Here is a 27602-nt window from a genome sequence, read left to right on the forward strand (position 1 = left end):
GGTGTGTTTTTTTTTTTTTCCGACAATTTTCATACAATTAGCGATATTCGTTATCGTTTCATTGTCGCGTTGCGTTACGTCCCGAAACGGCGGATGAAATAGGGCGTGGGAGCGATTACACATGTTGATTGCCGCGTATGGAAAACCGTATTTATATATCGCCGCCAAACGCAACCGTTATGTATTTGTACACATTTTCATTCCACGTATATTCGCACGGTGTAGCCCTAGCGAGTAATTCAATAATTACGGTGAAACATCAGCGCATAACGATTCGCAATTTGCAATAGAATCGTTTCTATTTTCACCCTCTGCAAACTAGCGATGACGGTGTACGGACAATGGACTCTTATCGAGAAAGAAAAACGTCGGCGCGTACGTTACGTGTACGTACGTGTATGATAATAGAACGGAGCATTGTAAATCACTCCGGAGTATCGAATCGACGCGAGTCGTGGCGAAGAAGTAGATTTCGTACCTACATGGCTCGTCGGCGGAGTCTGGAGGTAATCAAATACATAGCAGGTTCTTAATAAACGAAAATACAATCGAGCGAGGGAAATAATACGACGAGCGGGCTCCTCCGCAGTCTCGAGACCTCGAGGCTTCGCGAGTTATGGCGAAAATTACCCGTGGAATCGCTGGCTTTTTATCAATCCGGTTGTACGTCCGCGCGGTACACACGCCGTTCTTAATACGTTCGTGGCTATATACCTGTTACAAATTCCCTAGCATCGGGAGCGTTTCAACTCTGACGTGTAACTCGAATTCCCTTGGGTATGCACGATGCCCCGTATCGATATATCTATACACGAGTTCGCGTAGACCGAGTGTGCTGTGATCTTCACCAACTCGGAGAACACGGACGGAATAACTTTGCATCTCAAACACTTTAGTGTACTGCAACTCCCTCCTCTTGTCCGAGTGTGTACATACCTATGTACCAACAAATTGACCGTCTCATCTCCGGCGCGCATCTTCGCGTGTTCGTCTCTCGCAGTCCGCGTTATACGGCATTACGTTGTAACACAGGTGCCCTCGAATACCTTTGCCCTACGCTTACGTGCCGCGCACACCTCTGCCAATCGATTTGTGAATTTTCGATCGTCGTCGGCGATTCGGATTCCCCGTTGTTTCCGTACAGTGTGCGGCAAATTCTTTACCGCGGTATTAGAGTTTTTAGAAGAAAACAAATCGAACCCGCGTCGTCGTGCAACGACGAATTGAAACGTAGCGAATTCGAGTCCGATGGGCAAGGAATCGTGGCGCATCCGGTAGACCGTTGCGCTACACCGTTCCGCGTCTAGAGTAATCCTTCGAGTGCGGGGATCGCGAGCTACGAACGCATTCGAAGAGTGTATTAAACCCGGAGTTGCACTACAGATAAGTGAAGTGTTAGGTACGGTCTCGTCGCATTCCCGGACGCACGAATGAGAAATGTGTGTATAAACTGAGCCAGATGTTAGCCACGCTATTCCGTGCGTTCTACACGTACTTATATATACAACGAACGCGGTACTACGTATGGACCGCGCGGAATGAAGCGTGGAAACTGTAAGGTATACGCGCTGGATTTATTCGGTTTGTAATCCCGCGCGATATGGCGTACAGCCGGAACAGTGGAACGGCAAAGTTCCTCGATTTCTTTACCGCGGCGGATTTCACCGTTACTCCCGATCGTCATGACCGTAAAACTGTAACGAGTAGTAGATCTTGAAGTGCAGCGGTTAAAACGCGAAACGGTCAACGTACCGGCGAGCGCGGTGCGCCGGTGGAATGGCGAAAAGATTTCGCCCGGATTCATCGACAGATGCGGTTGTACGTCGTTGAGTTATTTCGCGGATTACTATTTTAATTAAAAAATTGGAACACCCCGTTCGGTTGGGTTGATTAAAACCGCCTCGTTGATATCATTTTTCAGAAGCGATTTGAAGCGAATTTTAAACGATGCTCGCGCCAGGCTTCGTGGAGGATGCGTTCTCGCTAATGTACGCGGGTAAAACTTTGGGGGCCCACCGCGGTGTCTTTTAACCGTCTTTTGCTATCCGTAAAATGGCTGCGATTCCAAGACGATTTGTCCCGCGTCACCAAGTTTCCCGTCGTTTTCTTTTATGCGAAACTTTTCGCTCGGGACGTCTCTGTATGATGATATTGCAGCTACGCTATTACAGGTATTACTTGTATAAGTGTATGGAAAATTGCGTGAGAAATTATTCAAAAGCTGCGACAATCGTCCAGCCTCCCGACGCGAGATCTCAAGAACACATAAATCTGAGGCCCGAACCGTGCCGGGGCGCTCCTTTATTTTATCCCCTTCAACGAGAGACGTTCTCTATACAGATTACCAACGTTATTTCACATCTCCGACGAGAGATAGGAGGGGAAATAGGTGGGTGCCGCTATATTGTCGCGAGACGCGGTCTGTTTGATTCCTATACTTACTTTTTTTCGCCAAGTTTCGTTTTTATGCACTTTTTTCGGGCGTTCGGATCAATCTCAATTCCCCCAGCATACGATATTACCAAAAAGCACGAATACTAGGGTGGGTTGGATATTTTTTTTTTTTTTTTATTTTCTTAGCACGGGGCTTGTTTTTCACTCGTTCACTGTTCAACATTTTTTACCTATTATTTTTGTAATTCACGTGTAAAATCAAAAAACGACATGCTCTTTTTTCGACTTGAAATTGAAGTTAAGTACAAAACAATCACAATCGACGATTTTTAGATGTTTCCTATGATTTTTAACCGAAAGACAAAATTTTATAGCGTCAAATATTCGAATGTCTCGGTCTACCAGCGAGCTCGAGCTTTACTGGAGTCAACGTAGCCAGCAGCGTAGCGCTTTGTTGTGAGACCGTCACCTTCAGGGCTGAGCAGAGGTGACGCCCCACAACAAACCGCGTGCCCGTGGCTACCTGACTCCAGCTAAGCTTGGGTTCCCTCGTAGACCAAGAAATTCGAATATTTCGACCCGTGCATGGAGTGTGATGAATCAAAGTGGGTCTACGACTTAAACCAATCGATAGGTCTTAATTTTTATGCTCCCCACAGCGAATAATTGATGATTACTCGATCGATTGCACGAGTAGATGATTTTGGCTTTCAGATTTCGATTTCGGAGCTGACTATACGTGAGATTACTCTTGAAGAACCAAAAAAATATTCGATTTTTGAGCAAAAAATAAATCCTGTTTTTAATTGGATCTAATATGCTTTTCTTACGTATTTTGAGCTCAGGAATCCGAATCTGGAAGAAAAATTAATCTATCTCTAAAATTCACCGAGTTATCGCCAATTTTCAGCTTTTTGGGGTCAAAAATAAAAAATTCATTTTTTAGTCTATTTAAATGTAATTTGAGCTCAGGAATCCGAATCCAGAAGAAAAATTGATCTATCTTCAAAAATGACTGAGTTATCCTCATTTTTTCGCATTTTTTGGCACAAATTTGAGGATATCTCGAAGGGAAAAAATCGTAGCTTAATTTGGACAACGGATTCGTGTTCCTGAGGTCAAAATACATAAGAAAAGTGCCATATGATCATTTTTAAAAAATAAAAATTTTTGGCCAAAATTTGAGATTTTTCCAAGGGGTACCCCTTACGATTTTTTCAAATTTTGACCAAAAATTTTTATTTTTTAAAATTGATCGTATGGCACTTTTCTTATGTATTTTGACCTCAGGAACACGAATCCGTTGAGAAAATTGAGCTACGATTTTTTCCCATCGAGATATCTCCATTTTTATGGTAAAAAATGCGAAAAAATGGGGATAACTCGGTCATTTTTGCAGATAGATCAACTTTTCCTCTGGATTCGGATTCCTGAGCTCAAATTACATACAGATAGATTAAAAAATGAATTTTTTATTTTTGACCCGAAAAAGCTGAAAATCGGCGATAACTCGGTGAATTTTAGAGATGGATCAATTTTTCTTCCAGATTCGGATTCCTGAGGTCAAAATACGTCAGAAAAGTGTATTACAATCAATTTCTAAACTACTTTACTTTCGGCCCGAAAATCGATTTTTTTCTTTGGTTCTTCAAGAGTAATCCCACTTATAATCAGCTCGAAATTCAAATCCGAAAGCCAAAATCATCTGCTCGTGCAATCGATCGAGTAATCATTAGGTGGGTGCGACACTCGCGCGAAAATCGGCCGCGCAAAATCAATCGACTTCCGATGAAGAATTCTGAAGATCCTCGCGATTGCAGTGGACGACATCTCGAGACCGGCGAGTGAGCAATACAGACTTGCAATTAGAGGTGACGAGGGACGCCGTGGGTCCGTACAAAGGGAGGCGAAATCCTCTCCGAAATCCTATGCAGCTCGTTTGCGCTCCTCTGCGGTGGCTTTTTATCCTCGAACTTCGCGGCTGTGGCGTGGATGTGATCACCGAGTCTAGGGTGCAGACATCCGACGCATATATTCGCAACCGGTGTACACAACTCTCTTTAGTTTAATCCAACAGCGCTGCTGGCCCGCGCGTTCCACGGAACAAAGAAATTAAACATCAGCCCCGAGGACTACGAGCGCCTCGTAATCAAACGAGGCTCGGCCTAAGCGAAATATCCTACCCCCTTCTATCCGTATATTTTACGTGCGTCAGAAACGAGGGGCGGCAAAGGGGGGGGGGGGGGTGGCTATATCAAAACAGTTGAAAGGAATTAACTCGGGACCAACAATCGGTATAGGGAATTGTTAGGCATATAAATTCGGCTGAGGGCCTCTCCATATTTGCTAATTTCACACCCGATGCTCTGCCCTTCGTATCGTAGGTTATACGGGAGGGCGAATCGTACTTCGTACAGGTACCTCCTGCCTCCGTATTGGTACGATGTGGGTGTATAATTTGCAGTGATGGACATAAGCTGAGCCCTAATATCCGGAAGCTTTCGATCGTAAAGCACGAGAAGCTTTTCGGGTTTCCTTTGCTCGGTATTCCTTTATCCGCCCCCGCTGCCCTTGTTCGCTCATTTTGTTTTACTCGTTATTGGGCAAACAGAGCTTCCGCTGATTGTAGGTCACGGCGTAAAAACTTACAATTAGCGAGAAACGATCTATAATTGAACAACAGGGTAATTGAAAGCGGAAGTTCGTATGTGCTGATAAGCAATTTCCGATGTCGTGAATTAGAAAAAACCAATTTCGACTAACAAGACATTTCTTGTGCAAACGAAGGTGATAAAAAGTAACGACGGCGTTCACCGAATGCATATAATATCGTATTCGCAAGAAAAAAAGGAAGTACGTGGTAATTAGGACCGTCTGACTTTATCCCGAAACACCTTTTTTTCCTCCAAAATTTTTGAAATTCAGTTAATGTGTTTTTTGTTTCATCGTATTCTGTGTGATTCGTCCACTGAAAACTAGAATCGTATCAATACCGTATCTCGAGACGACGTCTCACTTCTTACACCGGATTGAAGTTCACGGCGCTGCGAACACTTTGACAAATTGAAACTCAGATTATTAGGTAATCAGATGTAAATATTATTCTCACATTCGTACGTGAAAAATTGGCGTACGTGGTGCGACAGTAACGTGTAGTATAAAAGGTACGGGTACGCTCTCGTGAAATATAATACACGCGTATTAGTTTTCCTCTGCAACACAACGCGATATTAATACGGTCAATATGCAGCTACACATTTCAATATTATAATTACACCAGATATATAAATCACCCAATCGATTTCCGTTTAATATTTTCCGAGCTCCCGCTACGCTCTCGCATGTACGTACATACCACTCTGGTTATTGGAACTAACTTTACTTTGAGAAAAAAGATATAAAAAAAAAAAAAAAGAAAATTGGTGGCGAGACCGTTCGCGATGTCCCGCGATTTTTATACCCGCAAAGTGCATACCGGGACGTTCGATGTATCCATGCCCATGGAATTACAGCTATATTCGAACGACGAAGTCGCCGAATTTCAAAATAAGGAAATAAACGAAAGAGGGGAAAACTGACGGAAACGTGGAAAAATTTCCAGTGCAATACCACGTTGAAATATACGTAATACTAAACGTGTACGGATAATACACACAGTCGCAGATGTATAAACTGGGAACAGTTCACGGTTGAGCTGCGGTAATGATTTTTATTTCTATTTGAAAGCCGGCGTTTCTACCGTGCAGTATGTATAATAATATACGTTACGGGATACAATGCATGGGCCCATAAAACGAGTCGAGGGTGCGGGTGGAAAGTGCGAAGGAGACGAAAGGGGGCGAAATAAAGGACGGGCTGGCTGCTACTTATTCTCGTAGCGCGCGGTAACGAAGGGGTTCCAACTTTTAGACGGGAACGCGGCAACTCAACAATGCCTTACACAATGGCTTGGAAATGGTATCACAGGTCGATGATCGTCGAGTGCTATAGAGCACAGACCATACGGTCTAACCAGCTACCAATGGAAACAAGAAAATCCCGAAACGGAGATCGCACGCATTCTTATACACGCGGTCGAAAACCTACCGTGTAGCTAACCTTATTATATACCTTCGCCTCCGCGATTCGTTTCTTTTACGGTTATTTTTTTTCAGAGGGCAAAACCGGGGGGGGGTGGCTGGCTTCGCTTCGCTGACGCACGCGTTTTCCCGTAGGTTCATATCGGCCGGTGTGCGCGCTTAAATCCACTTTCGGGAGACTGTTTCCTCCGTGTCGGCAACCGGTCCGATGAATCGAAAAGCAGGTGGGTATACAGAAGGTAGGACGCGGTAACGTTCTCGCCAGGGTTCAAAGGATATTAGGTCGGAGATCATTTTCCGTTTAATATCCCGCCGAGTTAATAACGAACGAGCATCCAAAGTGGAATCCCCGAGTGTCAAAAGCCTCCTCCTTTGCGCCACGCCACCGACGTACCGAATGCACTGGGTTGGCCTGACGTGAAAATTTCTGCCGGAAAGTACCTGGGTCGAGTCGTAGCAGGTGAAAATCGTCGATGGGCGATAATTATTATTATTATCGACTCTCGTATACATTCAATTTTCAAGATAGCCCCGGTACGAGGGTATGCCCGCTCTATTTTCATCCCTTATTACCCATCGTTATTCCCCGACGACATGTACCGCCAGCCCCGAATCATTTCTCTCTTTTCCTCTCCTCGTTTAATTAATATAAACGAGATCTTTCGAACGCGCTCCTATAAATAAAGAAAATATAAACGAGCAGCCACGACTCGTTGCCACGTATACACCCGCACACACACACGCGTCGCACACGTATGCGCACACTTACCCCAGAATATATACTTGGAAAGTGGTAATTAAAAACCTTAGCGCAGGTATACCTCTACCGGGGTGCGATAAGAAAGCAAGTATATACACGTGAAGTTAGCCTAATTGGTCCTCGACGTTTTCGAAAACTAAACTAGCTATACCGGCATCGGTTATACACCACGGTCATGATCCTTACGAGTGAGTGTACACGTATAGTATATACGAGCTGGTATTGTGCATGGTTATAAATTCCGCACCGCACGCGACGTGTGCAGCGGTATTATGCAATTAAAAAAAATGAGCATACACGTTGCTCGTTGAAGTTACGGACGAGGGGTGAGGGGTGAGGGGTGAGGGGGGCGAAGAAGGAACCGCTGGAAACAATATCGTACGTTACACGCGTTGTACGTTACGTCGGTGACGTCGCGTCGAATTACCCCGCCGTCAATGTCACGGTTAGATTTGTGCTGTAATTACGCACACGTGTTATGCGCGCGACGAACGAACGAGAAAGAAGAAAAACGAGCCGGGTACGAGGTGCGACGAGATCGGTGAAAAACAGGAGGCGCAATTAGAGCGAACAACAAAGGTCAAGAATGAAATTGTCATTCTCGTTCGAAGTTATTCTCATTGTCGACCGCGTACGGTACCTACCCCTATTTCTATGTACGAGGCGCATGCATATCGCATGTGACGAGGGTCTTCCGAAAGCAAGTTTCGGAAGACCTTGTGAAGAAAGACGTTTCCCGAGAACTAGGAATACGGAGAGAGAGAGAGAAGTGGCAATAGCTAGGTGAATTAGTGGTTCGCCACGACACGGAAACCGGGGAAATTAAAAATTCTCAAAATTCCGGAATTTTATCGTTAAAGTAGGTAAATAGCCACACGCGTGTACGTATCCGCGTATAAAGCTCGGAACTTCTGAGCCAGAAATATCCTCGGAAATATCTACTCCGAGTTCTCCTCCTTCCACTCCCGGCGTTTTATTTTACCCTCCCAGTCTCCGCAGGTTGGCTCCGAGATACGTACATATGTACGAACTTATGTAAGTCGCTTTGACAGCGTCTCGGGCGATCGTACCTATACCGCGGCGATGCGTCGGCGAACCCGGGCTTGTGAGAATCTCGCGAAGAATAAAGCCAACGCGAACACGAGCCAGCTGCATCTGATTGCGAGTAGAAGATACAAGTTTATGTGCGAGTGGTTTTGACGAACGTTTTCCCGCGCCGCTGACGCCTCGGGCCGATCGGCATTGATTAGAGTCGAAAAAAAATAATAGGGGGTAAAAAAAGGAAGCTCTCCTTCTTCCGCATTGGAGATTCGTTTTTCGGATAAGAATAATATTCCGGTACGTATACGACCGAAATGTGATCCGAGTTCTCGTCGCCTCGCGTCACGTTGAAAAGAAGGGATGCGGAGGAGAGAGAAGGAAAAAGACGATTGCGTTTTGATTCGAAAGAGGACGTATAGATTTGCCGTAGCGAAGACCGAGGGTCGGGTACAAAACGAGAAAGGGTGTAATAGGAATGATCTGGCGAGAATATCCGGACGGGGTGTAGTTCGGGGTTAGTCGGGTGTAGGATTCCGAGAGGAATTCGCATTCCGGATCTACACAAACCTAATTGAAGGGTTAGAATGCCACTGACCGACCGACCGACTGTGCTAAATGAGTTAAGTGGCGATTCGATTCGCACACAAAAGCTATACGGGAGTACCTACCCTACCCGCCACGAGTTTATACGACGAGGACGAAGAGGAAGGACCGAAAGTCCGCGCGCGCGGCTGATTTACTCGATTTCTTCAGCCTGGAGCGAGCAGGTAGAACGGTACGGGGAATCTACCACCTTTGTACGTAGGTAGCGGGGTTTGTACGGGTAGACCAAACCAAATCGAACCTCTGGAGAGCCCCTGGAGATTCTCCCTTGACTCGAGGAAGGCGTAACGCTTTCTATCGCTTTGTTTTGACGTCAAGAACAGTCGAGTGTACCTACCCTCGAACTCTCCAGGGTTATATAACGCGAAAAACACTGATCGATCGCTGATTGCAAACTTTTGGCACAAAACGTTTTATATACCCTTCCATTTTATATCCTTTACCTTTCTACGGTCACCCACGTTCACAATTACCGTCTAACCTACGACGAAACCGACTTCGCCATTCGAGAGAATCATTTATTCTGAAAAAAAAAAAAGATTCCTCTCCGAAGACAGTGGAGAATAAATTTTAATTTCTTAAATCTACATAGACTATGTATACACACCGTTATTACGTGGGAAATATTAACTGCTGTATAAGAAGAAAAAATGTCTTCAGGGAAAAGTTGGATGAAAGAATTGGAGAGAAAAAAAAAATAAATAAACTAAAATAACGTAATAAATGCAAAAATAAAAAGAAAAAAAAAAACGAAAAAATTGGCGAGAGGCAGCGGGGAATTTTATCAATAATAATTTTCTTTGACTCTGATGAAACGTTGAAAATCGTTACTTTTTTCCTTTTATGTTTACTTCCTTTATCCCGGAGGGTGATGGTTGTTCCCTGAGAATACCTTCTTCGGATCGTTGAATTCTCTTTTTTTTCCCCCTTTTTTGTTTTGTTTTTTTCTCCTGTTCTCCGTACGCGAGTTTGAGGCGACTGTGAAGTAATAATTCAGAGGGGTGAAGAAACTATTGAACGTTTGAGAACCGCGCAATATCAATGTTTCAACGGCGTTTCGTTCGTCGGTTCAGCTTCGACGTGCAGCGAGAGGATTGAAAAATAGCCAAAGGCCCCCACGCTGCAGCAGCTGCCTCTCTACGCTGGGTTCTCCAGGGTTTCATTAAGGAACTCCCCGTAATTTATTTATCTACTTTGCTCGCGGCCGTGACGTCGGCTGAAGGTTGTGGAGAAGACCGCGGATAAGAAAAGGTGGAGAACCGAGAGGAGCGGGTATCAGATCGTACTGTGTACATCCGGACGACGAGAACATGTCGCGACGGATACTTCCTTAAGTGGAATTTCACCCCGACGTGAGAAGAAGACGTAGAACGGTGACGAAGTGCCGAAAGTCAACGTCGAACTCCGCCTATGGTATCGCAGATTTGCGGCCGTAGAAATACCTCAGGTGCCCCCTTTGCTACCCCGTAGCTGTTTCCCCCCCCAGCCCGAGGAACAGCGTAGTTCGTCCGATTGACAAATAATTCAGCTCGGCTACTCGATTCTCGGTACACAAGCGACGCTGATGTGCCTTTACCATTACAATTTATACCCGTTGCTCTTCCTTCACTCTTTCGTTCGTTTTCTCTGTTCCCTTATTTTTTTTTTAATTTTATTTTATTTTATTTTTTTTTTTTCCTGACAGCGATAACGTCCGATCAAAGGATTTTTACTCGGAGCTCGACGCACACGCTTGTTAACACGGGCCCGTTGAAGTTTTCCATATTCTTCGTAGGAAACTTCAGAGTTTTTCGAATCATCTATGGTGAAAATGAGCTACGATAATCGAATAACGGTGCACCAGTGCCGCGTTCATACTCCGTTTAGCACGGATATAGCGTACGGGAGTATACACGTATGGGTTCGGCAAAGGAATATTGTAATTATATCGGACATCGACGGGGAGAAGCGATGTAGGCAGAGGGTATAATAATAACGATCAAAACACGTAGACATACATACCTATAGACCGATGGTGTAACACAACGGCTGACTAGCGGCGAATCTATTCTGCTTCGGCTTTTGTAGCGGGTACGGTATACGTTAGATAAAATCGTTGTCGAGGATAGAAATCGATCAAGGTTTATGAAAAGGTCCCGTCAATTAACGGGGAAATGTTCGTTGAATTAATGAACGGGAAAGAAGATTCGGAGTTTGAAAGAGCTTTTGTCTTTATTGTCGGATACGCGGATAACCGTTGAAAGATGGAGGGGTCAGGCCATTAACAGAGATATTAATGGTTCGCTCGCGGCAGAAGAATTAGGAAAAGCGATCAGGATAAGATCGAAATTGGGGAAAATAATACGAATAAATCGTACATAACAATTACACGCACCCCCGCCCCCCTTTTCGCCTATAGTTTCAAAGATCTCGTGGATCCCCCGCACCTTTACCAATTTCTATCGGGTCGTATAATTCGGGCGGGTTGAAAATTGTAAATTGAATATTCAACGAAGCAGCCTAGGCTTTGGTCTCCTCACTTCGAAGCTCCCGCATGCCGCCGACCCTCCACTGTCAGCTGTACGAGTAGAGGTATATATCTGTAAGGTTATACAGCGAGCAAAGATATTTCGCCAGTTCCCATTACCCTTTATATTACTTCTACCGGAGTTGCAGTGAGTTTCGGGGCTATACGAGTTTAGAGTTCCGTAGGGTGGGGATATCTGGTGGCTCGGCTTCTACACCGGATCTCCCTGCAAACTCCCTACCAGAGACAAATATCCGTCGGTCGTTCCGTACCGCGAAATTAGCCTGAAGAGTCCAGAATCTGCGGGAGTCTGGAGGAGAACTCTAGACCTATCTGGTCCCAAAATTTGCACGCCGAAACAGAGACGCGAAAGGTTCTCGTCTACTTCGCCCGGCAGTTTGCCGCGCTGAGGGTCGGGGGGGGGGGGGCTTCGGCGTTTCAGCGAGACAACATCGCCTGCACCGAGATTACTTTTCACCATCCATAGCGAAATAAGGAGACAATAAATAATGGAGGGAGACGGAGTGGTGGAGAGAACGAAAAACGAAGAAAAGATTTAGCTAACAGCATCCACAAGCTACGCTGTTAAGCGATAACTCAATCGCTTCGCACAACCTTCGTTAGCTGTAGAAACTCAATTAGCCTCCTCCTACTTCTCCCCCTGTTCCTGTACGGTAGAACGTCGACAATTTCTAATCCCGACCCACTACGTTTTCATCTGCTGTACGTACAGCTTCCGGTTTATAGGGAAGAAAAATTTTATTACTCCACAAAGAGCGGAGAGGACGAACTGGGAGAAAAAAAAAAAAATAAAACAATTGGATGACAAAAAAACCCCTGAAAATGCGAGAATCCCATTCCACGTGTAGTTACGTGAGCGTGTACCGATTAGCGACGTTACTTTTTGCTCGTGGGCCGATTGGACTTTGCGAAATGAGTGAATTGTGCCGCTGCACGGTGATGACATTTTATTCGATTGCCGATTGGCTGAAGGGGTTAATATTCAATTTTTCAAGTATATTAGCTGAGTGCTACGATTTATGATTTGTATTTTTCAATTGAATCAAAAATTACCAAGCCAAAAAAATGTGAAGCTTTCGATTATTCTCAATTTTGGGGTAAAAACTCGACATTTTTTGTCACAGGGGTTCACAGGCTAATCTCATGTAGTTTGACCCCAGAGACATGAATCGGTCGACTAAATTAATTCAATTCTTTCGTTTTGAAACACAATAATTGGCAATAACATGACCGTTTTAATGGAGAAAATTTCATGTATTAACAATTTCAGGTTGGACAAAATAATTTTGTCGATTATCGTGAGTTCGGAAATGAACGAACAAATTATCAATCGCCCTTTCGTAATGTATAATAACGCAATGCACGAAAAAAAAATCATATAGATTTTTTTTTTTTTGAGGTACACTCGGTGCCTCCAATTCTGAACTGCAGGCCTGTGCATTTAGCATGGGTAACATGGGACAGAAATGATTTCTCTGAGTATACTTCAGAGCTATTTAACTACTGAACTCATACATGTGTACTTTCTTAAACGGTTTGCGATTGTATAGAATTCGCAGAAATACCGCAAAAGGATGCCGCCGATCAGGTGGATCAAAGGGTTAATTTATGAGGTGTGAACAAGATCTTGTCAGGTGTTGACAGATCGTTTAACACCTACTTGAAATCACTGCAGAGAAAAAAATCAGTGCAAAGAATTTCACACCTCAACACCTATTGAAAAGCTGTGATTTATTTTTGTTTGTCTAGACGTGCCGACGGTCACATGTCCTGACGCACGTGTAAAAATGGGTGCTGGATAAACCGACGTGGGTTCACCTTGTATCGGTGAGCAAGAGCTCGCGCCCGAATTGTTCATCGACTGCATGAGGGTCATATTTTATAGGAGTATTTTTAACTGCGAGAAACGCAGCGAGACCAGTGCGCTGCAGAGTGGCAGGAACACGAACGAGATCGAGAGCGCTCGATGGCGGCGCGCTAAAGTATGAAATCTCGAGCCACTTAACCTGCGATCACGTTTTCCTTCGTATCTCGAGAACGAATGATTAACAATTTTTTTCTTGAGTTTCCTGTGCTAGTCGTATGTATTTTGATCTCAGAAATCCGAATTCATAAGTTAAATTGATCTATCTATGAAATTTATCGAGTTATCGCCAATTTATCGCTCTCAAGTGTGAAAAATCAAGGATATCTCGATGAGAAAAATTTGTAGATCGACAAATAAAATTTTCCAACATGCGTATGAAATCTAATGACGTGAAATTGAAAACAAAAAGAAGGGAATGACAATTCCAACGACGAACGAAATCAAATGCGCGTGCAATGCTAGTAGAAAATAAAAAGTATACCTATGCAATATTTTTATATCAGCAAACCAATTTTAACCATTTTCTGGTTTTACTGGCATAACGAGATTACGCTCGCGGTCTTCTTCGCCAACGCGGCTGCAACCTTTATCTTCTTCTTTGATTTTCCCTCCGTTCAGACGAGTCAAACGGAGAGATAAAAAAGCTTTATGGATTTTCCGTTTCGGGTGCTAAATCTGCATACGTATACAGATGACCATGCCCCTGAAATTCAACGTTGATTCTTTTCCATCGTCCCAAGAATCTTCCAGACACGCGGGTGGCAGGTGAATCGTTCCGTCGACTTCCCCCGTGCCACCATTCATGAAAAATCTCTTCGAAAACGGTTTATGAAATGTCGCGTGTACCGAGGAAATGGAAAAATGGAACTTCAACGTCTCGCTCAAGTTTGTCACTCTACGTTGAACGGTATTATTTTCACCGCGCGTAAGGCGACTTTTCAAGAAATTACATCCATGTATAATCCTCGGCGAAATCGATGTCGTTTTCATTATTAAAACTGGTGCACTGCAGCGGACGGAGCTCCGCGGACAAAAATAAAAAAAAATTACAGAAAAATCCACCACCGCCGTTGGACACGATTATTTTCAATTATTTTTCCGATCATCATATTCGGTTGACGAACATGTATTTATTCACCACTCGCCGGACTACGGTCAGTCCTCTCGCGAGCGTCGCGCGTCGTAAGGATCGATTTTATGTACGCGTGTATGCAGGAGGCAGTGACCACCCACCCCGTGCATCTGTAACGTGTAGACGGCACCCCTCGGCTGAAAAGGTGAATTATATTCCTACCGCAAAAGCCGTGTAGTTTTTTCCCCGTCCATCCGCGAGCCGCGTGTACGCGTGTACGTGCGTAGCCTCTGGTCAGCCCTGGCCCTTGGACTCGCAGTTTTGGTTTCTGGGCCCCGTTATCCTCCCTTCGCTCCCACCCTCGGGATCTCCATTGTCCGGAGGATACAATGAACGATATCGCGCACTGGAATAATTCAGTTTCCCTTTCCACGTAATAATATAGAAGAGAGTAAAAAGAGAAATGAAAATGGCGATTCACGGTCATTTGGAAGGGTGCGGACGAACGCGCTCTGTGCCACAGCCTTTTAAATTACGTCGTACACGTAACGTGTACACGTCTGGATATATTATATACGCGTGTACGTATTACGTACGTAAAGGAGTGAAGAGTAAAACGCGTTGCTACATTATGCAGTGCGCTTCGCACCGCCGCGTATTACGAACGCGTGAACAGTTTCTACCTGAAGGAGGTAAAAAAATTATCGGATAAATTTGATCAATCGTAGGACGCCTGCAGAGTTCGGCTTCTGTTTCAAACAGTAATTAACCTGCAACGACCCCGAGCATCGTAAAACGTTAAAAATAACGGGCGCGATACTGCAGGGTGTCCGGTGCACAGGTTCGGAAAATTACAACACTCTTTCCTTTTCTCACCTGTTTCGATGCAACCTTTGGCGAAAATTTCCACTTTCTTTTTCCATCTTTTTCCTCGCCCCCCCGACGTTCCATTCGTTTTCTTTATCTCCAATAGGGTTTTCGTCCGATTCCATTTCCTTCCGGACGCCATGCAGAGGGAAAGAGTGCCGCGTACCGACACACTGGCGGAGTTCCATCGCGAAAAATCAGAAACTAAGGAAAACTAAAGATTAAGGGAAAGCCTTCACCCGGTCTGATTGATACCGTGCATAATGTAAGTATGCAGATGGATGGAGGTGTAGGTGTAACGCAATAAACTCAGGGATGGATAGTAAAGTGAAGTGGAGCGAAGGTGAACGAAGGAAGAGATGCGAGTTGCGGAGGCAACCGGAGACCAGATCCAAACGTGGCGGTACGTATACCGCGCCGCGGGTAGTCGGTCGGTTGATTCATGATTCACGAATCGTAACAGACCACGTCGCGTTTCGTATACGTATAGACGGACAATGCGGTGTAATCTCAGTCTTCGGGGCAGGACCGGGGTCCGGTACCCCGGCATCCCGATGAGCGGGGAGCGATGAATAAAACGTAATTCAACTCAATTGACGTTAATAAATACTATTTATTGGTACCTACTAGTTGCGCCAGATAAAAGGGCCATGATTGGATAAAACCGGCGCATGGGGTTCCCAGGCGAAGCTCAAACTTATAAATACCCACGACTATGTCGTGTACCTATTACGCCACGTGCAGCGCACAGTAGACGTTCGAATAATATCCGATACACGGATAATTGCGTATTGCACGCACGTTCGCATCGAACAGCCTCAATGTTTACCGATAACTCCCCTGCACCGTCCGCAAAACCGAGGGGGCGGGAAAAAGGTTATATTCAATGAACAAAATTGATCGTTCAATTTTTACGTCGTTGATAAATTGATGGCACTCCGGTACACGTACAGGAAGGGGATGAAAAAGAAAAAAAAAAAAAGAAAGGAATCGTTTTACGCGAGCGAATCGCGGTCGTGATTACGACGAAACTGCTGGAAGAGGTAATATCCACTCGATGTATCCGTCCTTACATTTATTTCACCGAGAGTCCGCGAGGTGCCAACGAAAGTATACCCCGGATTACGGTCCCCGCAGGTGAGGGTGTGCCGTGGTTACCGGTCGCCGTTGTGCCGGTCTACTATACGAAAGCGCGAAGCGAAAAATAAAAATTCAAAAACCAGAAGAAGAGAAAAAAAAAAAAACGAAGTTGAGGAGAACGCTCGAGTGAAAGGTAATACGATTTCGAACTTGGATAAAAATAAAGGAGACAAGCGGAGGTAAAAGGGCGGTGGGAATCGGAGGGAGGGGGGGAAAAAAATGATAATAAAATAAAAAAGGTGGAAAAAGCGAGATGTGAAGAGAAAACGGAGGAAAACTTTGTCCGCGGCGTGGCAGTTGTATATACATCGCGATCTCGATGCGCTGAGATACGACCTTGCCGTAAAATCAGGTATATAAAAAATTTCTTGAGCAATCACGTGCCAACTTCTTTCTCCTTGTTTTTACGCTCCCCTGATACACGAATACCTTTTACCCGTATCACAAGGTAGGCGCACACGTGTCCGCATACGTCTCTGTACGTTACACAGATCCCGGCGCACATTATATATATGTATATCTATAAAAAACGCGAACCGTCCAAATATTCGTCCGCATCCGAAACAATTCGAATGAGAATACAGCGATATAGGTACGTAGGTATGTACTCCGGGGTATATACAGGCCTCTGAAATGGTATGGTTGCCGGCCCGTATACGTATACGTACGTATACTGTATACACCTGTGTAGGTTCGCGAATCAAGAAAAAGGGAAAAAAAAAAAAATTACGCGCGGGTGTATATTCTATTCTCACGGGAAAACTCGCGCGGATCCACCTATGTATGCATAACCCGAAATAACAAATGCAATTAGATATACGCGACCCTGATAAAAATTCGTCGTGGTTTTTTTTTTGTTTTTTAGTTTCATTTTAGTTTTTTTGAAAAATAAAAGAGCTTCGGGTGGAGCTTTTTTACGGCTTCGTTGTTCTATGAATGATTGAAATTGGGAATAAACAATTCAAACGGATTCCCGGCGACTGTTGAAAAGCGGGTGTACGTATATGCATGCGTTTCGTTGATAAATAAATTGTGTGGGTATCTAACTAACCGGGATTTCGCCGGAGGATATATCGCGTGCGTCTTATAGGGGCATCGAGCAAACCCGGGTTATCGAGCCCTTCGTGTGTCCCGGAACGAGATCTGAAACGCGTAAGTTCGCGGGGCTCGATATCCGCGAGTCGAACGTATCCGAGGGATAGGCGAGCGGCAGTTTCCTTATTCTTTGGGCACAAGTTGGAGTCGGACGACGCCAAATTTGGAGGCGAAGTCGAATCGAGTTCGCGTCCGCTTCGCCCCGTAATACCTACTCTCTAGCGCGGTTCTTTTTTGGGTACAGCGGTTGGCTTTCGCTCCGCGGGAGTGACGTTCCGTCCTTTTCGACCCCACGGAGCTGCGAGGGGTCGAGCGCGGATTCTTCCAAAGCGCGGATCAAGTGGTTTGGAAAATCCAGCTGACGACATACTTTTCTGTCTAATGGACGTCGACGTCGTTGACGAGCCGGAGGAGTCAGTCAGCCAACGGTAATCCAGTGGAATCGGAAGCCTGCCGCTGTAGCAGTAAAGTAGTAGCTACTGGAGATAAAAAGTAACGGCCATCGCCATGCTGCAAAGAACAGACACGCAGGAAGCAGGGAGAAACAAAGCAGGCAGCAGATTTGTTTCTAAACTTCTCCGTGAAAAAGGATTGAAACAACGAAAACACGAGGCGATGCTTCGAGGGGGAGGACTGGGACAATGAGGAGTGGAAGAGGGGAGGAAGAGGGTATACGAATAAGAATTTTCGCCGTTAGATACCCGACTTGGACGATAGAGGAGCGAAATGAAATATGAAGGAAGAAAATAAAAAAAGAACTTCCTTCGGATTACGCGGGACACACCCCGAAGCAAAAACTTCGAATATTTTACATTCCAGGTGTCGTTTGCTATACGTATACTCGGGCTAGAGTATAATTGCGGGTTTCTACAGCTGCGAAGAGGTGAAATCCTTCCCTCATCCGGAAATTCCCTTGTATAAATTTCTTGCGACAAGGGACCGGCTTTCCCTGTCCGTTGGGTTAGATATACCATCGTTTTTGAAATTCCCCTACAGAAAATTTAACCTCAATTATTATCGCGGGAGCCTCGAGTCCTTACACCCTACCCTACCGTACGAAATGGCAAAAATTTTTCACCCACAAAATTATCTATCGGTAGCTATACACCCTACGCCTAATTCGAATTCTTCGAAATTTAACCTTTGAAAATTTTCGAAAGAAAATTAAACCCTGTTAATCCAGCGATTTTTCTTTCGTTCTTCAAAAATTCACGGACAATTTTTATTCCAATAAACGCGTCGGTTGCTGTTACCGCGGCTTCGGATCAACAGAGCGTTTCTGATCGTTCAACTTCCATAGGTATGCACGGCATATATACATACCCATGTACGTATATGCACGTGTTTGTATACGAGAATTGGAACGGGAGTGAGCGATCTGAAAATAAATCGAGCGGAATATACACTCGCGGTGCGAAGTTTATCCCTATATAGGAAGTAAAACATAGTGAAAAGTAAGTATACCGTATCTATACGTTTTCTTTATAATATCGTGTATATTTTTCAAAAGTATTTGCATACCCGTGTCCCACACCTTCTCCTGCATCGATCGATCCCATATTTTTACTCTACTACAGGTAAACGAAAAACCGTAATTATACAGAGTCGTTGCCACTCATCTGTGCGCCGAACTATCGGCAACTTAACGTGCACGAACCTCCATTGGAGTCAGTAGAATGGATTTTTTAAAACCCGAGTCCGGACTGCCGATATATTCTGATAGATAATGACAAAATGGGTTGAAGTGTTCAAACAATTTTGGTTGAAACATTAATTGTTGTAATTTTTTTTGCCATCAACGAGAATCGACGAGCATCGGATATCGCATAGGGTCTCGGTAGCTGCGGGATGTACCGCAGGCGGTCTGAAATCATTGGCTAAAGCAGCAGCTACGGGTTATAGGAAGTAAACGCGTAACAGCTATAGGCGGAATTCAAACTATCCCGCAAAGACTTCAGAGTTCGATCTCCGGCAACTTTATACCCTCGTTGATACCGACCTCGTCTGCTCGTACGTCGACGATACGTTTCCGTGTGCGTTGAACGTGGTTGAACCTATAATACGGTAAGGCAGGGGGGTGTATTCCATCAGTATGTGCAAGTTAATCGACTGCAAGTACCATAATATTGACTAGCATCATCCAGCATGCATGCACCTACAGATACCGGAATGATAATATGACTTTTGGCCGGAATCTCCGTTCGAATCAATTTTTATTTCGACGAATTGAAAACTAGATCCTGAATTAAAATGTCCCCGATCGTTCGCGATGTACATTTTTCTTTCAAAGAAAATGAGAAAAAATGTCAAGAATTTTCATTCTCCATCACGTGCGACGATCGCGCGAACCGCGATACGGGTCCCGCGACAGATAAAACTAATTAACGGCAGAGCAATTCTGTTATTTTTCGCTCTACGTGGGCAACGGTTATCTAAAAATTCCGGTTGCATGTGCAGCGCGAACCCGATCCGCGCGGCGAGAGGGGGAGGGAGGGAGGAGGGAGGAGGGATCTTGCGCTCGCGGGCCTGCATTCCTCTACGTGTCGCCCATACCGGACTGGTTACAGATCTGATATGCACGTTTGTATAATGTTGGGTATATGTACACAAAAGATGCGAGCCGCGGGGAGAGGTCTGTCTCCTCCTCGGGTCGGCTTTGTCAGAATGTAAGTCTTTCGAAGCATAGATCGGAGGGGCCGGAGGATCTAGGCGCGTCGCGGCGCGGCAGCACTATCGTGCGACGCTTGATTCTTCGAGAGCGAGGATTCAGTATGCCGGAGTCTGCGCTACGTGCCACACGCGCCGTATGTCAATTTCGGGTTGTTCGCCTACCGCGTGTCACGGAATTCCCTTTAAATTAATCCTCGTATCCGTCTGTGTTTGGAGAGTATCGGACGATAATCGGCCCACCGAGTAGTTCCCTGGAATAGCGAATATTCGTCAACGTGTCCGTTCCCTGAGGTAGGAGAAAAAAATTGCATCCACAAGCGATATAATAATATTTCGCGGTCATTCAGGTGAATCATGTGATGATGCGAGGATCCGAGCGAGGTTTACGAAACAAGGTGTTTTTCCTCACGTCACTCCAACGTGTCGGTCGTGCCGTATGAGTCGCAAGACAAATGTGGTGGTGATTAGTAATCAGAGGAATGATAATAAGTATGTCATTTGCTACCGTGCTTTGGAAAATTTAATTAACAACCAGAGAAACCTTGTACAGGTGTTCCGAGTTTAACAAAGAAATATTAAACAAGACGCCAAGTGTTGTTTCTATGTTATATCATAGACAAACAGGTGCAGGGAATTTAAATGACGAAGATAAACCTGTTGTGGATGATGATAATAATTGATACGGTAAAATAAAATCAGAGTAATTGGGTTTTTTTTCGTTTTCTTTCTTTTCATTTTTCGTTCGTTCGTGCACCAGTTTTGTGATTTGGTTTTTTCTCTTTATCAATATTTATCGTCATCGTTGTCGTTATTATTTGAACCGATGTGATCGAAGAGTCGAAACAATGCGACTTCGTGAAACTGTGTTCAAATTTTGTTCGTTGTGGTTTAATTGTAATTGAAGAGAAAAAAAAATAAATAAATAAAAATATACTAAAAGTTTGCGCTACGATTGTGTTTATTAAATGTGACAGAGGTTATTACAGATAGCCGAACATCGAGTTTGCCGATAATATTTCACTCGGTTTGTCGAGCTTTTCAAAAAAAAAAAAAATTCAAAGAAGATCGAACGCATCGAATGTGACAGCGATAATCGACGAAAAGGGGCGAGCCGAGCGAGCGCTGGAACAGCGGTCACCTTATATGGAAGTAAGTCTCGATCCTGTTACCGTTTTCTTTACTTGTTTATTTATTCTGCTTCTTTCCTCTCGAACATCCTCCGCACTGGCGTAACCGACCCTCCATTTATTCTCCTCTTTTCTCCGCCTTATCACTTCCTCATCTCCATTATTCTCCTCCGAGGCAAGGACCCCGACCACAACGGGTCTGCCTCGCTATATGCAGCTACGCCTCCTTCTTTTCACTTTTTATACAGCTCGGGATTCGATGGAATCTCATCTTCGAGAAGCTGATCGCTCCCTGCCCCGTCGAGGACGAATGAAATTCTGTTATTATTTCGGAGATAAAAATTTTATCGTCCGCCGTTTCAGTTTTCACCTGGGGATGACTGTGGCGTGCGATAAACGTGCGCTCGTCACCGATCGGTGACTCGATTCACTCGGACAATCGTGAGAGCGATTTGTCCGGAATTGTCAATTTTTTAATCACGCGGTATTATTCGTTTGTCGCGTGAATTTCCTCCCGAATCAGTCCCTCTCTGATTAGTCGAAGCAATCCCGGGCTATTACCGTTGATTAACGAAGAATGGGCGACGCGAATTACACGGGAATCGTCGTTCGCCAGTAAACACGAATCGCCGATCGACCCCGCCCCTCCCTCCCCCCTTTTTGCGCCGTGCGAATTGAATTATAATTTCATCGCGACGGGAGCAGTCATACGATTCCTCGGTATAATTCTTGGCGAATTAGTCACAGGGCAGGGCAATACGTGCCTCCTCGTTACCGTAGCACACGTTGAACGAGTTACCGACGTCGAATTCGCGTCGGTGGGAGCGACCGGAGCGTGCGATCGAAATAAAACCTGTGATAACTCACGACTCGCGGGCACCGCGGTGTTATTATTATGAAAATCGGGAGAAGCTGGGCGATAGAAACACCGCCGTCGCATACCTGCTTATGCGTCATGAGCAGAGGAGGAAGCAGCGACCGGAGCGGAGTCATTCGGGGCACAACGTCGCCCGCCGCGGCGATCCGAGACTATTGTAAGCCCTAGAAATCAGTTTTCGAACCAACTGCGCGCGGGCACCGGAAAACTTTCCGACAATAACAATTATCAATTATCCGCATCCACCTGAGCGGAAGACCAAACACGGACGTTCGTTGTAACGTTCGCCTGTACACCGCGGTATAGGTATTTCTCTATCGGTGATTCGTATTTCAACTTGCTCCGCACTTGCGGGTTCGTTATTGCAGCTGAGGTATGTTTTCCCTGTTCGCGCGACGATCGCTGAAACGACGACAACCTACCGATGTATATAGTTTCGGTTGTTTGCGAGCAGCAAAATTGAACACCGCGGCAAAATTAACCGTACAAATGGTACGTACGAGGCGCGCGATACATCGTGCAACGCTCCGTACAGCTAGCGGTAATTAAACAACTTTCAATTGCTAATTGTAGTACAGTGGTACCCACCGTAGCCCCCCCCCCCCCCCCCCCCCACAGTCAACGGATTAAAAAGAGAACTTGTCCGGATTATACGGTATCCCAAGTTTCCTTGTTGTAGAATATACACACCCTCTCGCGAACTACTGTTTCGCCCGACGGAAAAAAAAAAGTTCGACCCTCGTTGCCCGAACGTTACACACAATATCGACTCGTAATACGACCATTATAGGTTTTTTCCTTACCTTTGAGGGAAAATTAAATTTCAAATATTCCTCGCCCACTAGCCGCGCGAAAGTAGGATGGAAAAAAAAAACCGAAAAAACTGGAAACTTTTTTTCACAATTTTAAACTTCCATCAAATCCCGATGGGCGCCCGGCCGGACGCGAGGAGCAAAATATCAAAAACAGCTACCGCTAGCATCGCCATCGAATCGCGAACGTTTACCACTCAACTCGTTCGTGCAGAGAAGGTAACGCACGAGAGTCGTTGAGCAAGTATGTACGTACGTCGGAAGGGCTGGCGGGATCAGGCGGCTCAAAGTGCGTGAGACGATTCCGATTCTATTCGTTATCCGATCCTCGCACACGACGTCGAGTTAGGACAGCGGTGCGTACGTACGTACGTAGGTACGTTTAAAACACGCACGCAGAGGGGAGTATAATTAGCCCGTAGCGTTACGAGAGATTAGAAATTACACACACGCGCCCATTTCCTACAGCTGCAGAAATAGGCCCTCGAGTACAACCGTCAATTACTACGGAGTGGAGTGTATCTCGACGAAGTTTGATATACCAATAAGTTTAATGGCCTTTGCGGTACCGCGGATGTCGTGCACATCCATGGCCGAGAGAGATGATATTCTCGTATTCGTTTGTAACATTTGTATCCTCGTCGATGGATCGTCATTTCAATATTATATATATTTGTCGTGTGTACGGTGATACGGTATTATCGACGAGAGAAAATAATAGCGTATTACGCTTACGTATATCTCGCATTTTCTTATTTTCTTTGTTTTTATTTTTCTCTTCTCGTTTATCTTTCGTCCTGGCCCCACGGTATCGCCCGGCTGCGTCTATACCCCGGGATTGTTGCATAATAAATCCCCGTCCCCGTATTAAGTAATAAATACAACGGAGGAGATAACTCAAAGGACAACTCGGTAGCTGTACGCAGTCGATCCGATCGTCGTTCTTCCGTCTCCGTTCTTTTTTTTCTCCCATCGAAGGCGTATTATTGACTCACCTGAAATTTCTTTCTTTTTTTTTTTTTTTTCCCTTTTCGAGCTCACCTCGATCGAACAAACGCGGAGACGTAGAGAGAAAATCGAAGAGACGCGGGAGGGTATCTCGGCTCACCTCCTCCTCCTCCTCCTCCTCCTCCTCCTCCTCAGCAGCACCGGCTGTCCTTGTCCCCGTCTCACAGTTTCGTACATAACTTGTTTATTCAAGGGCTCACCCCATCCGTAACCGGATTGATATCCGCGAAGTGAGATAAAAATAAATCAAGCGTCCACGAATCGTCGAGACTCTGAGGAGAGAGAGAGAGAGAGGTGTAGGGAAATATAACCGTAATTACGCAAACGTCGTATACCTACGATACAAGGTGCGACGTATTCGTCTGTATGGGAAAATTCGGGGGTGGTTCTCGCGCCGCACGTTTCGACAGATGGTGTGGTAACGACGCCTATAGCATCGTTTTCGGTTCTCATTGCTCGTTGCAGCCGCCCCAGCCTTCCCCAATTCCGATTGTCCGCTGCAGTAAACGTGAAGTTTGAACGTAGCGTCGGGTTCGCCGTATTCAACGAGGGCGTACAGAGATCGTACGGAGGATACAGGGTCGCCGGTTACGCGACGCCCGATGTCAGCTAACTCCGTACGGAGTTGGTCCTTCACCTTCCACGACGATATTCCTTATGCTTTTGCCATTGCCTCGGCCGCTCGGTTTGTACACCGTTCGCCGCCGCTGCAGTTGTTGCAGGTCGATCGGTTCGGTCGTCGTCCCGCCTCGCTGAGAAGAAACTCGCAGCAGCAGCAGCAGCAGCAGCAGCAGCAACCTCCCTCTACCCAGCCCAGAGGTCCCCTCCGCCAGGGGCCCTCAACCGGCGGGGCTCGTCGCTATTGGAAATCTGAGACGAGTCGAACGCCGTACCGGGTGAAAAACCGATGAAGAAAAACCAACGGAATTGCTGTCCGCGATTAGAATTGGACCGATCCGCGTATTCACGTACTTTTACCGGGTATTCATCCGTGATGGATATGGGTGGGATTCTCGATTCGAAGTAGGTACGGTGGCGACGGTTCGAGCCTTCGATAGCGTAGCGGAGGTGCAGGCGAAGGTCGTAATCTGCTCCGGTATATGTACACACGTACACTTTTATATCTTATCCGTCGAAGGCGTTTTTTTTTTCTTTTTTTTATACGAGCATTTTCATATCTGTGTACGATAATACAGGCCGTTGAAGTCGCATGCGGCTACTCAAATATCGATATCTTTAAGCGGGGTATATAATCTTCGGCTAATCTTCGTGGAGCCGCGTGTGTGCGGCTATCCAGAGGTTAACGATGTCACCACCCTAATCTTATTACCTCCTTCTATGAAATTTTCTAATAAAACGGCAACGATCGACGTTGTAACGACGACGATAATTGAAAGAATAACTACACAACGCGATCGAACGATGTGCGCGCGGAATTGAAGATAGGAGGAACGGAAAGAAAAAGATGCGACGTCCATACGATCGCGTGAATATATCCGCAAATTTTTGCAAAAGCCAATCCGTATACGTTCGTCCCGATCGCGGTTGCGGTAGATTCGCGACATAAACAACAATTTATAGTTGGGGCGAGCGTATCTCTAAGTTTGCCCCGCTACGGTAACACGCCCTTACTAGCTTCCTGGTGTGCGCTAGCGCGAAGCCCACCTACCTCACCACCTTATTTACCCACCTACTACCACCGCACGTGCACGCCGCGCACATCCATAATAATTTTCCGAATTACAAACAATATGTAGGCGAATAGGTACGTTCGTCGTCGTTGGAGCTCCTGATGCAATAACGCGTCTCCTTCGCGTACCGAGCCACCCAAGTCCTCTTCGATATAATATTCTCACACATTCGTATGCGCGCACGTAGCTAACGCGCGCGATATATACCTACTAAACCACGAAAATGATGTACGCTGCAAATTGCAATTGAGGAATCTGGGTCGTCGTCGTCGCTATTGGCGAAGCCACGGCTACAGCCGTTAACAATATACGTAGCGCGTACGTAGCCTACGTATTACACACACCCCCCCCCCCCCCCCCCCTCGTCGTACACGTCCATAACCCGCGAGCGCGAGTAAATTATTTCAATGTGAATTGAATCGAGACGAATTCGCGTGGGTCTGAACCGGAAGTGCATCTACGTACCCACGTACGCACACCAACCGTCGTCTAATGACACGCGAAATGACGTGTGTGCGCGTGTGTGTGGCGGAAAGAGAATCCTTCGCGAAGAGTGCTTCTGTTCTCTCGGTGGTGGTGATGATGGTGGTGGTAACAGTCGACCTACGTTTTCACGTGCGTACCGCGACTATACATCGGGCTCGTGCGCGAGTACGACGTAAGGGACTATACACGATAATAATTTATACTTGACGCATTATGTATGTCACGTATGGAAGTGGTGGGTACCAAGTACGAGAAGAAGCTTTTAGTCCTCGTATATACCGTAACACGGAATTTCGCGAGTCGTTAGCCGGCGACGGTAGGTACCTACCTACCTACCTACCTACCTACCTACTTCTCTCCTGGAGTACGCGACGCCCACGTAAAATCCAGAGATACTTCTACGTCCTAGTTTATAAACTCTGCGTTAATTTCAGCTGCCAGACGTATGGGAGTATTACCCTGAACCGCCGCCAACGGGCGATGAAACATTTTTTTTTGACAACCGATCCGCCCCCCGCCACCCCCTTTTTCCCTCGCGGTCCTCCCTTGTCCTCTCGTCCGCTGCGTCGTTCGAACGCTAACAAAAATCGGAACTAAAACAACGACATCAATGAAACGTGAAAAAGTTGCCGATGGCTGCTGGTGCGTCGGCGTTGTATGAAAAGTTTGAGTATCACTGCCTTGGGTCACGTCTGCCTGCCTTTGCCGCTTTTGCCTCCGCTCGCCTGCAGCGGCAACAACGACGGTTGCCTTGGCTCGCTCGCCGTTCGGTCGGTCGGTCGGTCTGCCTGGTGGTTGCCCTTTTCCCTTTTCCCCTCCCTCCCTCCCTGCGCTCTCCCAGCGTTCTTTTCCCTTTTTTCCCCTCGTCCGAAATCTGTGTATCCCTCCGTATTACCCACACAGCGGAGCGGGGACGGGCGCGAGGTCCGCGCGGCCACCGGTACACCTCTCTCTACTTACCTGAAATTAACAAAAGCAAAACTTTATATATAGAACGTGGAGAAGAGAAATACCGAGCAGCCGAGCGGTAAAGTAAGCACGAGAGTTGGTCTACTCTTTGTCGAATTCCACCGCGCGCACACGTACGTACGTACGTACGTACGTAGATCCGAGAGAGGAGGCATATCGTCGTACGGACCGTCTGCAGGATTATTGTGAAGACTCACAATTACGCGTATGTGTGCGGACGTTACCCACCTATCTGCCCACCGAACCCCGCGTCGTATTCTACTCGATACACATGGCTGATCGGAGGCCCGACCACAGCCACATTTGACCTGCCGCATGCCGCCTGCGTGCGCGTGTGCGTGCGAAAGCTGGGTAAAACCGAGGGGATTCGATGAAAAACGTGGAATTCGAAATCTCCACCCGATAATATATTACGTTAAACGGGACGCGACGCTCGCCCATTAATTGCGTATAATTTTCCATCGGATGGGGTAAAAATGGACGACCGCGTTCCGTTTAATTATATGTATGATACGCG

General features: G+C 45.9%; 1 protein-coding gene across 5 annotated transcripts in view; it reads left to right on the plus strand.

Annotated features, from left to right (window-relative positions):
• The first annotated feature begins 20135 nt into the window (after nucleotides 1–20135).
• The window catches only part of LOC105693119 (amphoterin-induced protein 1-like), a 167562-nt gene continuing 160095 nt past the window's right edge, over nucleotides 20136–27602 (plus strand). For 4 of the 5 annotated variants that reach the window (XM_012412822.3, XM_048655332.1, XM_048655333.1 and 1 more), the window contains exon 1: nucleotides 20136–21264. The gene's annotated coding sequence lies outside the window, so the exon portion shown is untranslated. The remainder of the gene's footprint in view (nucleotides 21265–27602) is intronic. The other variant, XM_048655331.1, reaches the window with a different exon arrangement.

The sequence above is a fragment of the Athalia rosae genome, chromosome 5 (assembly GCF_917208135.1).
Source record: "Athalia rosae chromosome 5, iyAthRosa1.1, whole genome shotgun sequence".
Classification (NCBI taxonomy): domain Eukaryota; kingdom Metazoa; phylum Arthropoda; class Insecta; order Hymenoptera; family Athaliidae; genus Athalia; species Athalia rosae.